Source organism: Meles meles, chromosome 1, assembly GCF_922984935.1.
Source record: "Meles meles chromosome 1, mMelMel3.1 paternal haplotype, whole genome shotgun sequence".
Taxonomy (NCBI): domain Eukaryota; kingdom Metazoa; phylum Chordata; class Mammalia; order Carnivora; family Mustelidae; genus Meles; species Meles meles.
This window is the reverse complement of record NC_060066.1, coordinates 204,024,804-204,041,166: the sequence shown is the minus strand read 5'-3', so window position 1 is coordinate 204,041,166 and position 16,363 is coordinate 204,024,804.

Genomic DNA, 16,363 nt, shown 5'->3' with positions numbered 1-16,363 from the left:
CAGTCATAAAAGCAGGAAAAACTCTGTTACTTGAGAATAAATCTAACAAAAGATGTGAGAGACCTTTATGGAAAAAATTATAAAAGTTACTGAAGAACATAAGAAAAGATCTGGGAAAAAAATGAAGAACTATAACATGTTCATGCATGGGAAGGTTCAGTATTATACAGATGTCTGTTCTCCCCCAAAGTTAATCAATAAATTCATTGCAGTTCGAATCCAAATCCCAGTGGAGCTTTTCACAGAGCTTGACAAACTCAGTCTAACATTAATATAAAATGGCTGAGGGCAAAGAAGAGGGGAGATAAAAGAACTTTGAGAAGGAGCCTTCCCAACTAGATATAAAGGCCAACTGAAAAGCCATGTGAATTTAAAATAGTGGGAGAGGGATGCAGGGTAGACATATCTGTCAGTGGAACAGACCAGAGAGCTCAGAAGTAGTTCCAAGTATTTATGAAGCCTTGGTATATGTCAGAGGTGGCCGTAGGCATCAGTGAGGAAAGGAGGATTATTCAATAAATGGTGTTGGGAAATGGGTACCTCTATGGGGGATATTTTTTACTGGATTCCTGCCCCCACTCAATACATAAATACCAGGCAGATAAAAATAAAAACTTTAAAACTACTCTAAGGAAATATAGTTGGATATCTTCACGACACAGGGAAAGCTTTCCTAAACAAATAGCAAAAGATACAAATTGCAATAGAAAAATTTATATTTGACAAATATAAATTTCAAGTTTCTGTATACTAAAATTTATATTTGACCAATACAAATTTCAAATTTCTGTATATGAAAACCATGGCAAAACAAAGTTAAAGAATAAACCACACATTTGAAAAAGATAGTCACAACCGTGTGGTAAATAATGTTCAGAACACACAATACTTCTGTAACACAAAAATAAAAAAGCAAACAACCTGATTTTAAAAACAGAATAAAAGGAGATAACAAAAGAAATATAAGAAGGAAATACAGAAGAAATCTCAAAGGTCTGACACAAATTTGTTTAAAATGAAACTTCATTATAATCTGGAAAATAACATTTAAAACAAAACAAAAAAAAAAACTGAGTTCTATTGCATAAAGATCACAATGGCTGAGAAAAATCAAGTCTCACCCTTCTTGTCCCCGCAGGATCTCTCATGCATTGGGACCATGATGGGAGCAATCAGCCCAGGAAACAGTTTTATATTATCTAGGAAAGGTAAATATGCAGCTCTTCCATGACCCAGCACTTGTATTTCTAGGTATATTTAGACCTAGCGAAACCCATGCATGGCATTGATTGTAAGTGCAAACAAAAGAAAACCCAAATGATCTTCAAAAGGGAAGTGCTTTTTTTTTAAGATTTTATTTATTTATTTGACAGCGAGAGAGAGAGATCACAAGTAGGCAGAGAGGCAGGCAGAGAGAGAGAGAGGGAAGCAGGCTCCCTGCCGAGCAGAGAGCCCGATGCGGGACTCGATCCCAGGACCCTGAGATCGTGACCTGAGCCGGAGGCAGCGGCCTAACCCACTGAGCCACCCAGGCGCCCCGGGAAGTGTTTTTTTTAATGTGTTATATACCTATGATGGACTACGAAAATGAATGAATTGGACCTGTAATGGCATAGGTAGAACTTCTCACACATGGCACTGGGTGAATCAAGCCAACTTCAGGATGATAAATACAATGTATCATTTATGCAAGATGTTTAAACAGACCAAAATCACTACATATCATTTGTAAGTACAAATGCAGAAAGGAAGAATTTAAAACATGAACAGCAAGGACTAAAACAAATTTGTGATCATGCTTGCCTCTGAGAAATAAGGAAGGAAATTGGGCGAGGAGAGGACAAAGGAACTCAGCTTTATCAGTCATTAAATGTTCTTTTTTTTAAAGATTTTATTTATTTATTTGACAGACAGAGATCACAAGTAGGCAGAGAGGCAGGCAGAGAGAGAGGAGGAAGCAGGCTCCCTGCTGAGCAGAGAGCCCGATCTGGGGCTCGATCCCAGGACTCTGGGATCATGACCTGAGCTGAAGGCAGAGGCTTTAACCCACTGAGCTACCCAGGCGCCCCAGTCATTAAATGTTCTTATTCTGCAAAAGAATGCATATGAAATAGGACAAATATTGACAGTCATGAATTTGGAGAGGTAGGTGGATGGGAGTCTCTTCCTTCCCTCCCTCCTAACTTTCCTTTCTAACACTAAACAAAAATACTCGCTTGTCCTTTCTTGAGGTGGGGAAGAGGGGAAGAGTGAAAAGCTAAAATTAATCTATTTCTCCTGAACTCCTTCCCTTTCATATATCTTGGAGTAAGGGTTACGATGAGAGTCCAGAAAGCCTTCCATGATGAGGTGATACTGAATGGCCTTTTGGTGGATGAACACAAGTTCCCCCATGTGAATCAAAGACAGAGGTGGAGGAGGGCCATTCCAGGCAGGGAGAAGAGTTCAAAAACCTGGAGGAGCCTGCATATTCAGGTATGATAAGCAAAATGGGCAAGGAAGAGGGGGGTTGGGGGGTGGGAAGCAGAAGACACCAGGTCCAGAGCATAGAGACATTGGTGAGACAGGCTGAGGGTCTCAGACTGGAGACTGGGGACTCGGGGTTAAAGTGTCCTGCCAGAGGCCTTTCAGCCTCTGCCTGGCATGTACCAAAGTTTAGAACAAATTTCACGCCACTTGGAATGCGTTAAGGTGGGTCCGCCATTCCAGTGGAGAGACCCTCCCTCTTGTCACTCTCCTTTCTTGAAATGCCAGCTTCAGAGCAACCATATCAGTGAGGGGTACGATTGACCACTTGGTAACCAGATATTGGGGGCAGGCAGCAGTGCATAGGAGTTTTCTGGGAATGCCAACTGTCCAGTGAAGTGGACACACCTCAGTGCCCGGGGGTGTTTCAGTCCCTCTAACCAGGAGAAAGTCCCCAGTCCCATGGGAAACTAGCTTGGATGCAAACCCACACTGGGAAGAGTTGGGTGTGACATATTAAGTCCCCTCTGATTTACTGTTCAACAAGCCCAGAATCGATAGCCAGGACCGCCCTGGGTCATTCTATTCATCACCCGATAAGCAACAAAAGGATGTGGCCAGGCTTGAATTTTTAAAGCCTAACATCAAATAAAAGATGGATGGGGTGAAGGAGCCAGGGCCACATTATGACTTCATGGGCCTTAGGCACACTCACCTTCATGAGCTCCTTCTTCCATAAAAAATAGTAAAAATTCTATTTCCTATTTTATATGAAAACATTTTCTTTGATCTAAATTTTATATTTTTCTTCTGAATTTTGAAAGAAATTAAAGTATCTTCATTGGCCCCTTAAAAGTATTGTGAGCTCTAGGCACAGTGCTTAATGTGCCTAAGGGAGAAGTCAGCCGGCGGGGAGGAGACGCAAGGAGACCATGCAGGAGGCATCACAACAGTCACTGGGGTGGATACTGATGCAGTTGCCATGGTGATGGAGAGCTGGGGGAGGTGAGAAAGGTCTTGGGGAGCCTGGATTGGAGTGAACACAGACAATCCTTATGGAAGGATAAGGATAGAGGGGAGGTGGGGAAGGAGCAGAGGCCCAGCAAGCAGAGAAGTGGCTCTGCCCCCCCTCCATACTCCTCTCTGCCTCCGGTACCTCATGCAATATAAATGAAGACAAAGAGAAGGAAGCTAATTGGAGCCGTTTGCAGCCTAAATGGAGCTGCTTCCTCATCCCTCCAATGGGACCTCCTCACTTGGGAACTGGCATCCAGAACAGTCAGATTTAGGAGCTTGCTCTCTTCCAAGCATGTGGCTGTTAAATGAGCTCCTGGGAGAGCTCACCATGCCAGAATGGAGACACAGGCATTCCTGAACTCCAGGTCCAGGCAGGGGCAGGGAGCCGGCCCCCAGTCAGGATGTTCCTTACAGCTCCATCCATCAGTGGGCAGCCTGCCCAGCTGGCATCGATGCCCCATGTAGAGCCCATGCCTAAAGCAGAGGGGGAACATGGTCCAGACACCGGCTGCTTGTCAGTGTGTCACTTCCACTGAGCTGAGCCAGCAGCTGGGGAGAAAGAGAAATGGATCCTAATTAGGGGCTGCCTCAAGCTGTGGCAGGATGTCAGTGGGTGTCTCCAGCTACCTCTACACACACACATACACACACACTTTCCTCCTATCCTTTCTTAGAAAGCTGGATCAGCAATCACTGTTTCACATTCTACAAAAGCTCGGGCTCAACTTCCTACACAGCAGAAAGAAGTCAGGGCTTCCTGTGGTCCCATTCCATAAAATAACACAATACCCTCTGCAGACATCCTGCTATGATTTCCCTACATCTCTCCCTGCTGTCCCCCCAGGAGAGGCCAGCTACTTGGCCAAGGGGGCATGTGGGGACCTACCTGTTGATCAAGCCCAAGCCTTGAACCAAGCTAGTTGGCCTCAAACTTCAGTCTGCAACAGAATCACCTGGAGACATGTTAAAAAAATGGGTTGTAGGACCCACCTTTGGGGTTCATGACTCAGTGGGACTGGGGTGGGGTTGGAGAACCTGCATTCCTAGCAACTCCCAGGCGATGCCACAGCTGCTGGTGCTGAGCCCACACTCAGAACCACTGTCTATTCCTTTCTTCCAACCTTCCCCTGTTCTACCTCTGACCTTCTTGACTGTCCTCCAAATCCTTCCATTTCTGCTCTCCTAGCATTTCTCCTAAGTTGATTTTCGACTTTGTCTTCCCACCCAAGCCCTCGATTCCTCTAAACCCCAGTGCAGCCATGCCACCTGCAGCCCTCTGGCTATGAATATCCCGCCCCAGAACTGCCCTACCAGGGGACAGCCCCACCTCTGGTGCTCACGAGTCTCTCATTTTTAAGAGCCCCTTTACGTGCCTCACCTTAAACACTTGATGGACCGTCTGTCCATAGGAGGTACTCATCAGAGCACAACCAGAGGGTACATCTGTGTGTAGGAAGGGGGAACTCGTGCTGGCATCACTCCAGCCTCATCACAAGCCAGAGTTTACATTTCACGAAACTGACATGCACATCACTTAAGTAACTGGTCCATATGCTGACTGTATGACGGAATTGAGCACGCAGCCAGGTCTCCTGGTGCCAGGTTCTCTGCCCTTCCCACTTCCTTGGCTTCTATATCTGTTGAGAATACTTTTGGCTGCAAGGAACACAATACCCAACTAACAGTGGCCGAATCCCACAGAGGTGTATTTCTCATGAGTTCTCCCCTTTCCTCCAAAGTTAGGAGATGAGGTGTTGTGGGATAGGGTCAGGGGTTTGTCAATGATCAGGGCACAGGGAGCGGCTGTAATTCCTTGACCTTGCTCTGGGGGTCACAAGGTGGCAGACACAGCTCAGGCATGAGCCCATCCCCACCCCCATGACCATGTTAAGGGCAGCACATGGGGGCAGGTGGAAAGCAGAGCTTTCTTCTCTTGTCAAAGAGGAAGCTCCCTCCCCCCAGCAGCTTTCGGCTTTCCCTTTCCATCTCACTAGCCAGAACTAGACAAGCAGGGAAGTTCTGCTCTCAAAGAAAAAAAGGCAGTGATAGCTTTGAGGCGAGCCATCGCAACAGTGTGCTATCTCCAGACTCTGTGAGCATCTGAATGGCCAATACATTCAAACCTGCTGGACTGTGAGACACTGATCCACATCCTCTCCCCCGTTTCTATTCCCAGTGTCTGACACAGTAAATCCGTTCGTTCAACACGCATCTGTTCTCCAACTCCCTGCTGTGTATCTCACGCCATAGCAGGCGATCAACCAGCATGGCCTGGTGGAAAGTGTGGCTTTGGAGCCAGACCAAATGGTCTTTGAATGCCACCATTTTCAAGCTGTGTGACCCTGGGCAAGTCACTTCACCTCTCTGCACTTCACTTTTGTCATTGGGAGGTGGCCGTGAAGACTTAATGAGATAACACATAATAGGCACAGGACACATTGTCATTCAGTGGGTGAGAACAGATGATGATGGCGTCAAGACAGCATGAAGATGGGGCAGGGAAGGGGGTGGCTGATACACCCACATGCTCGTCGCCACGTTTCCACATGGCATTGCAACAAATGGCTCGGATCTCCCTGCTGGGGAGAAAGGGCCAAAGCAGTCCTCGTCATTCAGAGCTCCGATTCCTTCTGGAGCCCACCATGAAAAAATATAGAATGATGGGGTGCCTAAGTGCCTCAGTCAGTTAAGCTTCTGACTCTTGGTTTCAGCTCAAGGTCATGGTCTCTGGGTCCTGGGATCGAGTCCCATGTTGGGCTCTATGCTCAACAGGGAGTCTGCTTGAGATTCTCCCTCTCTCCTTCTGCCCTCCCCTCTGTCCCTTTCTCTCTAAAATAAGTAAATAGATCTTTAAAAATATATAGAACCGTGACAATAGCTATCATTTACTGAGTGATTGCCATGTATCTGGCACTATGCCAGAGCTTTACAAATATTAACTCATGGAAATCCTAACAGAGAGGTACTACTATGAACTCTGTTCTTTAGCTGAAGAAACTGAAGCACATGGAGGTTATAGACTTGAACCCTAGCCCCTGGATTTGGAACCCAAGCTCTCACTACCTCTAATTGCCTCTCTAGACTAGATTCAAAACATCTTTGCTGCCCATGGTTTCCATATGGCAGATTTCACTCGTTCACCCGGAGGATATCCAGATGAAATTTGATTTGGAAATATGCCCACTAAGAGGAGAGTTGGTGGCATTGTCCCACCCTGCCCCCCACCCACCCCCTCAGAGGAGGGACATCCCATTCTGCACCTCCAGGGGGCTATGACTACAGTGGTGTGAGCCTGAGTGGTCCCATGGTACACTTGGCTCTTGGAAGTATTGCTTTTCTATTGCTGCTGGTGTCCTGTCTCCCTAGACCATGCTGTGAGATCCTCCCTCCCTTCCTAGCACCTTGTTACATCAAGCTTTGAGCTGCACACCTGACACACACAGAGACTCAACGTCAGTCCCCAAAGGGCTGAAGGTCTACAGGAGGGTGCAGAAACAACCAACAAAAACAGATGCTTATAAGATGGGCTGCAGAAGCCCAAAGGGAGGTCTCTTACCCAGCTTGGGGAAGGGGTGATCAGAGGAGGCTTCAGGGAGACCCTGAGCACCTGCAGAAGGACAGAGACCAGCCAGGTGGTGGGAGGAATAATAATGAGAGCAGAAAACACAGTGGCAAGCACTTTTCTAAATAACGACCAAAGGTCACTCACCAGGACTCAAAAATAACCCAACTAAGCAGGTGTACCTGCCAAACCCATTTTTCAGAGAGGAAACGGGGGCACAAAGAAACTAAAGAACTTGCCCATGATCATAGAAGACAGTAGATGACAGTCAGGATCTGGTTCTGCCTTATGGGCTCTCCACCTCCACACCATGCTGTAGAGGGCTCCGTGCTGCAGGCAACATGTGCAAAGGGCCAGGTCCCCGTAGCAGGGCCTACCTAGGGACAGGCCATCATGGTGAGATGGGCAAAATCAGCAGAGAGAGCATTTGTTCACTGAGACAGCTCTTGGACAGGGCAGCAGCAATCCAGTCATTCTGCCAGGGTAAAAGCACGGTCAGTTCTCTCCAAATCCTGGCTGACTACGGGGTCCTGAGACCCAGTCCCCAAGGACTCAGCCCTGATGCCAATCCCAGCCTGAACCTTGGCTCCAGCCTCTAGAAAACTTTCCCCAGTGAATTAGGAGAGTGCAGACCATCCAACCCACCAGGCAGGATTCCTGCCCATTCTTCACTCACAGCTCTGATCCCTACCTGGTCTGGTGTCCGTATGCATTTATCCGATTTATGCATGTGCTTTAGGGGATCTTTTAATGTATGTCCTCAGACTGCATGTGACTGGTTTGCTCAGTACTGGCCCAAAATCCAGACTCACTCAGCAGATCAATTATGGGACAACTGTTTGCCTTGCAGGAGGACTAACCACAAAACTCTTTAAACAGCAAACTTCTTTTTTATGCCAGTGCAATACAGAAACATTCTATTTTAAAATCAATCTGCAAATGCTTGTTCTATTGATTTTGTTGGTTTGTTTATATATACCATCTCATTCCACAAAAAGAGGAGGGGAAAAAAGGCTTGAGGCTGTTTTCAAAATGCGTATAACCAGATACAATAAATAGAATGTGGAGTCAGGACGAAGGAAAAGTGGGAGTAGGACATATAATTTAAAAAGGAGTTTTATTAAGTCATAAAATGTCATGTCCCATATAGTTTGCTTGAGTTGGGTTTGCTTCTTAGAATTGAGCAGCCTAGTGGCCAAAGCAAGAAGGACAAATACACTCATCCACTAGATTTCTGGGTTCATGAAGGAGAAACAAAACAGTTCCTCAGAGAAAGAGGACAAAGAAGGAGTGGGAGCAGGAGGAGAGGGAGGAAGAGGAAGAAGAGGAGGAACAACAAAGCAATAGTGATGTAGTGTTTCTGAGTGGTCCAGAGAAGTACTCATCGAACATGCATTGGATTTGGCCAAGGTCTCGGGGGGGTGCCAGGGAAGCCCAAACTCAACCTGATTTGGCCCGAGCATAACCCCATATCTTCAGCTGGATAGGAACAATCCAAAAATCAGGTCCTGATGTTGCTGAAAAGACTGATTTAGGTTGGCCCTGCCCCAGGCCATTCTTCCCGAGTGGGCAGGACAGGTAGAGGGGATAGGTGGATGCTCACCCTCCAGAGCCTTGCAAACCCAGCCCTTTGGTCTCTCTTTCCCCTTGAGCTCTAATGGGGTCACACCTGAGCCAGCTTAGTTGAGTCTCTACCCTCATCAGTGGTCCTCACAGTTCCCCACCCCCGACAGCAGTCCTGCTTATCTCTGAGCATGGATAGACGATGGTCCCCAAGGCCCGCGTGGGCCACCCCCTGGCCAGCAATGTAACTTTCTTTGGATTCCTGGAAGTTCTTATTCCTAAAAAGGAGGGGGCTACTCTCTTTTGAAGCCCTCCTAGATGATGAACATTGTACAAAACACCCTACATCTACCTTGGCCAATTCTCCCTCTGTAAGGTTTGCATCTCCAGCCACAACATCTCCTTGAAGTCTAGACTCTTTCAGAAGTTCTTAGGTACTTGGGTGTCTCAAAGACACTTCAAACTCAGTGTTTTCAAGATGGTGCTCCCAGCAGTCTCCTCCATCCCCCATCCATCTCCCTGTGTTTCCTGCCTCAAGGATTGACAGCACCCTCCCATTGCTCAGGCAGGAACCTGGCAGGTTGCCCTCATCCCCCTCCCCCAGCCTCATGCCCAGACAATTCCACCACCAAGTACTGTCAGTGTTACCACCTTAGAAACTCTTGAAGCCCTCATTTCTCTGTCCTCCATCTTCGCCTTCTTCCTTGATGGGCCATCTCCTCTTCCGTGGACCACTCCCAGAACTTCCCATCCCAGCTCCTCATGGCCGGTTCCTCCAGCATGTCATTCATTCTATAGCCAGAACAATTGCTTTAAGACACAAAATACACCAGAGCATATCAGTCCCACTGGCTTCCATTTACTCTGAAGATGGAGATTGCATTCCTCAGGGCAGAGAATGAAATTTGCCCCTGCCTACCTCCCGCTTCTCCAGCCACCTCTTGAATATCACCCTACCCAGCTCTTCTCCACTCTTATGGGCCATTTCCCCATTCCTCTACTTGGTCAGGCTGTCCCCTCTGCCCAGGACACTCAAGCCACCACTCTACCCAGTCAACTCTTACTCATCCTCCTGATGTCCCAGCAATCGCCCCCTCAAGGGAACTTCCTTGACCTCCCCCCACTAGTCAAATCTGGCTCAGGATTTCCTAACACCCTTCCCTCCCCTTTGAGTTCTGTATACCAGTTGAGAGAATGGAAGCCCAGCAGGCTGGCTTTGGAGTCTTTATTTGAACCTCTGAGACTACTCAATATTGTGGAATGATGGTTTATAGGATTATAGTGGCTGAATAGTGTCTCCCAAGGATATCAGAGCTTAATCCCTGGAACCTGTGAGTGTAGCATTATTTGGAAAAGGATCTTTACAGATGTGATTACGTTAAGGACTTCAAGATGGGGAGATTATCCTGGATTATCCAGGTGGGCCTTAAATGTCATCACACATGTCCTCATAACAGCGAGCTGGAGGGAGGTCCGACACATAGCAAGAAGGTGGTATGAGTACAGAGCAGAGATTTGGAGATGCTGGCCTTGGGACTGGAGCCATGTGGCCACAAGCCAAGGAGTGCCAGCAGCCCCTGGAGCTGAAAGATTCTTCCCTTAAGCCTCCGGAGGAGGCACTGATTTTGGAATTCTGGCCCCAAAACGGAGAGAGAATAAAGGTTTGCTTTTACCAAGCCATGGAGCCTGTGCTGATTTGTTACAGCAGCTGCAGGAACCTAATACAAGGTTCACAAGGCAATGAAACAGGAGCTCAGACAAGTTAAGTAATTTGCCCAAGGCCACACAGCTAGCCCATCCCCACCCTCAACCTTCTCTTGGGGGAAAAAGTTGACCCCCCCAAAAAATGCAAAGTCCAATGCAGCTGAGGTCATTTGGGAGTAATGAGAGCGCTGGAGCTGGCAAGAGGAGAACAGCCACTCTCAGGCACATGGAGCACGTCCCCAGCCTGGCCAGCCTATACCCCTTGCTCTGAGGCCACAGCAGATCCGGGCACATTCTCTTTTCCCCAACTCCAGGAGGAGACCCCACTCAGAGCTTGAGTCTCCCCAGCACAGCCCCTGGAGTGAGGGACAGCAAAGAGTTCCCAGAAAGCCCCCGGTTCCTTCACCACCGTGCTCCCGAGCTCTGCAGTCTGCTTGCTAATGTCTCAGCTCAGGAAGCTCTAGGTCCCTGCCTCTTGTCCCTTCCTTCCCTTCCTGCTGCTCCTACAGAAGGGTTGTGAAGAGGAGCAGTCCCTGAGGCCATGCAGAGGACAAAGCCAGAGTGGACATCACTTGCCAGGCCGGGCTGCTAGGAGAAGTAAAGGCAGGAGAGCAGCACCGGGCCCACCGCACACCAGACACACACTGGGTACTGTTACACGGAACATCACAGCAGGCTCCACAACATTCCTGCAAGAGACACGGTCCTGTTCCCATTTCGCTGTCAGGGAATCTGAGATCAGCAAGGCCAAGCGCTTTGCTCAAGATGTGCCAGCTTGAAAGTGGCTGGGTCGGCTGAGTACAAGTCTAGTGCGGTCCCCACCCCCCAACCCCCTGACCCTCAGCTCTAGTCCTGGAGACACTGCTCCTCCCCTTCATAGGGAAAACACTCAGGTGACCCACCTTCAAAGCCTGTCTCCACCTTTTCCCTTCCCTACCTCCTGCAAGATTTCTGCCATGAATTTCCACTTATTGTCCAAAAACCAAAGAGGCTACCTGAAGTAGCCCAAGTCCTCTCAAATGCATGAATAAACGGGGAGCTGTTTTCAAAGTAAAAAAAAAAAAAAAGTGTCGCGTCTGCGATTATTATTGTAAATACAGTACACTCGTCTCTCGATTTCCACACTAATGGGAGGGAGCAGTGGCGCAGATAATTAAAAATACATTTATATTTGGCTCCAGAACCTGTTTTTGTTCTCCTGTTTGGATAATGGAGGGTCTGATGTTCCAGGAATTCAGTGTGACTTCATAATCCTGCAAAGAGAGAGAGAGAGAGATTACAAACACCTGCCTTGGGAGAATCCGGAAAGCCAACCCCATGCTCAGCCCCAACCTCTCACCCTATCTCTGCTGAAGATGAAAATAATGTCACTTCCAAAGTGGATAAAAAAAGCTGCAAAATGAGTGATTTTTGTTGTATGGAGTCACCTCACTTGCAAATGGCACGTTACGCAGCAGTCGGTAACTGACCTGGGTAGCCCCCCGATTCCACATTCCCAGGAGGTCCGTGACCTTGCCAGGTTTTGTGTGAATTCCTGGTCCCTTTGCAGACCAGCGTCTTGCTTGTCTAATCCTTCCTCCTGGCCCTCACCTTTCCTCCCACTCTGTTCCCTTCCCAGATCTGAAAGCTAGTTCTTGCCCTAACGCCCTCCAGATAACTGACAAGGCTTTGGTGATGTAACAGACTTTCCCCGAAGGACTACAGGAGGTATCTGAGGTTTTTCCTCTCACAGGATCTCAAATGGCTTATATTTAGATGCCAGAAATTCTGTTCTTAGAAAAACCTGTGGTCAATGGCTTTCTTCCACAGCTTTAATCTCCTGGTGAGTTGCCTCCCCTTCTCCCTCTTCCTGTTTTCTTCTCTTCTCAACCTTCCCACACCTCCACATTCCCAAATTATCGGTGGCTAGTGTAGCTATCTGTCATTTCCAAACCCCTCATTGCTCTCTGAATCTCATTTTCCACCCTCAAAAGATCATCAAAGTATCTTCCAAAAACAAGGGTTGTGTTCCTCCCCTCAGGGGATTCTGATGCCAGATGTTAGGCTAGTAGTTGCATTTTTTAATTCTGCTGTTTAAGTGAAGGAGGACACTTTGAGCCATCCATCCAATATTCATTCTTTTCTTCCCTCTTCCCCTCAGAGCACTAATTTTCTTCAGGACAATTTAATTCTGTAGCCTCTTTGCGGCCCACAGTGGACATGAGACATAATTATGTGTCTTGAGATGCAAATAGAAGTCAGCTGGGGATTTATAGGAATGTTTATCCTTTCCTGATACAGGCACTGCCCGTCCTGATTCTCCCTACCTGGGATGTGGACGCAATGTCTGGTGGTGCAGCAGCCATTTTGCAACCGAGAAGATGAAAGTCACATGGACAGCAGAGCAGAGAGACAGAACAAGGCTGCACTCTTGACATCTTCCTCCAGCTGCACCTGGACTGCTTAATTCTGGACTCCACATGTGCTGTGAAAAATAAACCCCTGTTTGTTGGGTTTTCTGTCTCTTGAATCTGAATGCAATCCTACCTGATCCAATAAGTAATTAAAATCTCTCTTTCAACGGCTGCTGCTTCAGGGAAAAGGATGTCAACCACAGGCTAGGTATTAAACAAAGTTGGTAATGATGTCAATTAGAAGTGCTTAAGTCATACCACCTGCAGTGATCAAGAATTGCTCATAAATGGAAAAGAACCGCTGGGAACCCCAAGCTCATCCCCAAAGAATCTCACCTGAGCCCACCTGAGGGCAGAGGCCGTGCCCCTAGTCAGGTGAGTCTCCCCTGGGACATGCCTGGCACACACAGAGGGGACCCTGGTGCTCACCAGTGGAACAAGTGTGCCCTGACTGGACAGAGTATCCAAGGAGTGACGACAGACTCAGCACATCCTGACCTCTCTCCTTGGTTTGGGGTAGCCCGGAGGAGGGGGGCTCGTCTGGGCCCTTGGTGGATGGGCAGAGCCCATGAGAAGCAGCTTGGTAGAGACCTGCTCTCACACCTGTCTCTTCTTCCAGCTCAGCCACGGAGGAGGTGATCAGCCTTGGTGGTGGCGGCGGGGGGTGGGGAGGGGGGCAATATTTCCCCCATGAGCCTCAGCCTTCTCCTCTGTGAGATGATATTCTGTGCATCTTGCATTCCCAGCATTACTGAAGACAGAGTGCCGAGTCTTTCCTACCCACTCACAGTAAGTGCTCAGTAAATGCTCGCTTTCCTGTGATCACCCGCAGGGCGCTGTTTCAGTGCGGGAAGCAGGGAGGACACACGGACTAAATGCATGACAGTCACTCAGCAGAAACAGCCCTGCCCCGGCTCCTCCGGCTGGCTCCTCCGGCTCCCCCGGGGAGAAGCCTGCAGCAGCAGGAACAGGGCGGGGCGGGGGAGCAGTTCCCTGCTTGGAGCCCAGCGCACTCTGCCGGCCTTGGTAGCCGCAACCTCTGCCCAGATTCCCCTCATTGTCTCCGTGTCTGGGGATTTGTCAACTCTGCTCCCCTCCTCACCAAACTGGAGTTGATCTCTGTAAGGTCCAGCACCTACTAGTTGATAATAAATACTCACTGAAGGACGAATGGACAGATGGACACAAGGGTGAATCTGAACTGCCCCAGGCTCCCTGAAAAGCGGACTCAGAGCTAGGGACCTGACAAGCAGAGATCTGCTGGGTGTGGAGAGGTGTCACGCTACTGGGGGAACAGAAGCAAAAAGACATGGGAGGGGAGCAGCAACCAGACCCAGAAATTTGGAGGGGGTTCTAAGCCAGAGAGGACTGAGACCAGCAGCAAGACAGGCTCCCGTCCACGGAAGGTGAGTCTGACCGTCCCCAGGGGCAGGACCACCTGGACCGGGAAGGACCACAGGGAGGGTGCAGACTGAGCAGCCCCAAGCCCAGGGCAGGCCTCAGTGTGTCCATCTGTAAAACAGGCAATTGAGCAGGATGACCTCTGACTCCCTGCATCTGGGAACGGGCCGCTGCATTTTAGGGTCTGGACAGAGGTTTTCCCAGAGCCTAGGCCCCCTGCCCCTCACGCAGTGTGCTGAGAGTCCCTGAGAGTCCCGGAGTGGCCTTGAGGGCCCCGGTCACAGACCCCAGGACTCCACTCCAAGAGGCTAAGAGCAGAAAACCCCTAAGGCATTGGCAACGAGAGGAAGAAAGCATCACCGAGCAGTATATGGAACTTTCTGCTCTTCTGAACTACAGAGCTAGAAAGGGCCTCGCTTCCTCCCTCATTCATTGCTTCCCTCTCTCATGCTCAGGCAGGCAGACCTGACTATTAGTCAGACTTCCACGGGATATGCCAGGCCCCACGCAGGGTCCTGGAGATGATTACAGGACTAAGATACTCCAGAAGCCCACGGTCTAACACTGAACCAATGCTAACATGAAGAATTCAGATCTGGAACGGAGTGGCAATGAGGGCTGCAAGAGGGGCATGGGTGACCAGGGGGAGCATTGTGGGAAGACCGGGGGAGGGGAGACAGTCCCTGCAGAGCCAGAGCCTTTAGCCTGGCTTTGGAATTGTCCTGGGAACCTCAGTCCCTGGTGGACCGGGATGGCCGGTGACCCTCCCTGGAGGGGATGTCCACACCTCAAAGCTTGCATTGGGGGAGGATGAGGCAGGGGTGAGCTGAGAGGGAAGGTTCTAGGGAGGGCAGAGGCAAGATGGGGCCGCCACATCTTCCCTCCACCTCCTGGGTAGGGTCCTCTCACGCCCAGCAGGCCATGCCCTGCAGCGTCTGGGAGCCAGCTGGGAGCCTGAGGCTCAGTCTTTCTTCCCTGTCTTTCTTTAGCAGCTATGAGTACAGTAGAGTTGAAGGCACACTGGCCTCAGCATCCATCCCTCCCTTCCTGCCATCAGTCCCCAGGGTCAGTGGGGGTCTCTGGACCCAGAAAGCCCCTGTCGCTGCCCCTCTGGTCACAACAGCCCTCGGGGGGTGGGGGCAGCTCCTTGCCACATCGAGCCCCACTGAGCCAACCCCAGAGCCTTCGTTTCCCTCGGGGAGAGAGTGTCCCACATCGACCTCCCTGTGCCCTCTGGGCTCCTGCTACACTTTGATATATTGGCCTAATATTCCCGGAATTATTTTTTGTTCTGTGTTCTGTTTTCTTGAACAGCCCCTGAGAGGCCTCATTATCTTGCTCGGAGCATGGGACGCTACTGTCATCAAGTCACCCCTAATAAGTGTGGCAGAGCCAGGCTGACACGGAGCAGGGCCCCGGGAGGATTTGCCGCCTGGCGCCCAGTCGCCGAGCAGGCATGCGGCTGACACTCTCGGAAGCTTCGCCAACCCAGGGACCCCGGAGCCCATTAGCACCCACGTCTTCACCCCGCTCCAGGAGCGGCCAGCCCGGGAACCTGGCCCAGCTGAGGGGAGGGGCCGGGAGATCTCCGTGGGGGGTGGGGGGGGCGCCCTCCTCCTGACTTGATTTCCCTCTTCCTGTTTCCAGAGTGTCTAGTGTCTTCCTCCTGGTGGCCCTCCATCCCGGCTGTGGTGCCGGACAGCCCCGGTAAGGCTCCCTGTCTTTCAGCATCTCGCTCTCGTCCTCTTTAAAGTGAGGATGCAATCTTCCGCCTTCTCATTCCATAGGTGCTCAGTATTTCATGGGCAGGAGCTACGTGCTAGGTTCCACGCCGAGCTCCCACACCCCAGAGCTGCGGAGGAGAGGAACACCAGTCCTAATAAGAACCAACCCACACGGGCTGGACTCTGCGGAACACCCCGTCCCCTCCCTATTCCCTCCCCCTCTTCCCTCATCATCATCACCAGCATTATCAGGCTAGAGGGGGCCCAGGCCAGGACCGCAAGTCGGTGCAGTGAGACTCTGCACCAGGAGTGACCTCCCACAGAGGGATAATCCAAGACCTTGTAGACCTTTGAGCCCTCAGCCGCAGTCTGGGCACCTGCCAGTCGGGCTCCTGAGCTCCCGATGAGGTGTGCTGACAATGGTCACATGGTGGTATGAGCCCTTGGAGGGGCCTCCGCCCTGGAGACCCTGCAGGAGCCCCCAAGCCAGCAGGGAGGCTCCTCCAGAAGGAAGAATGCTGAGCTGCTAACGT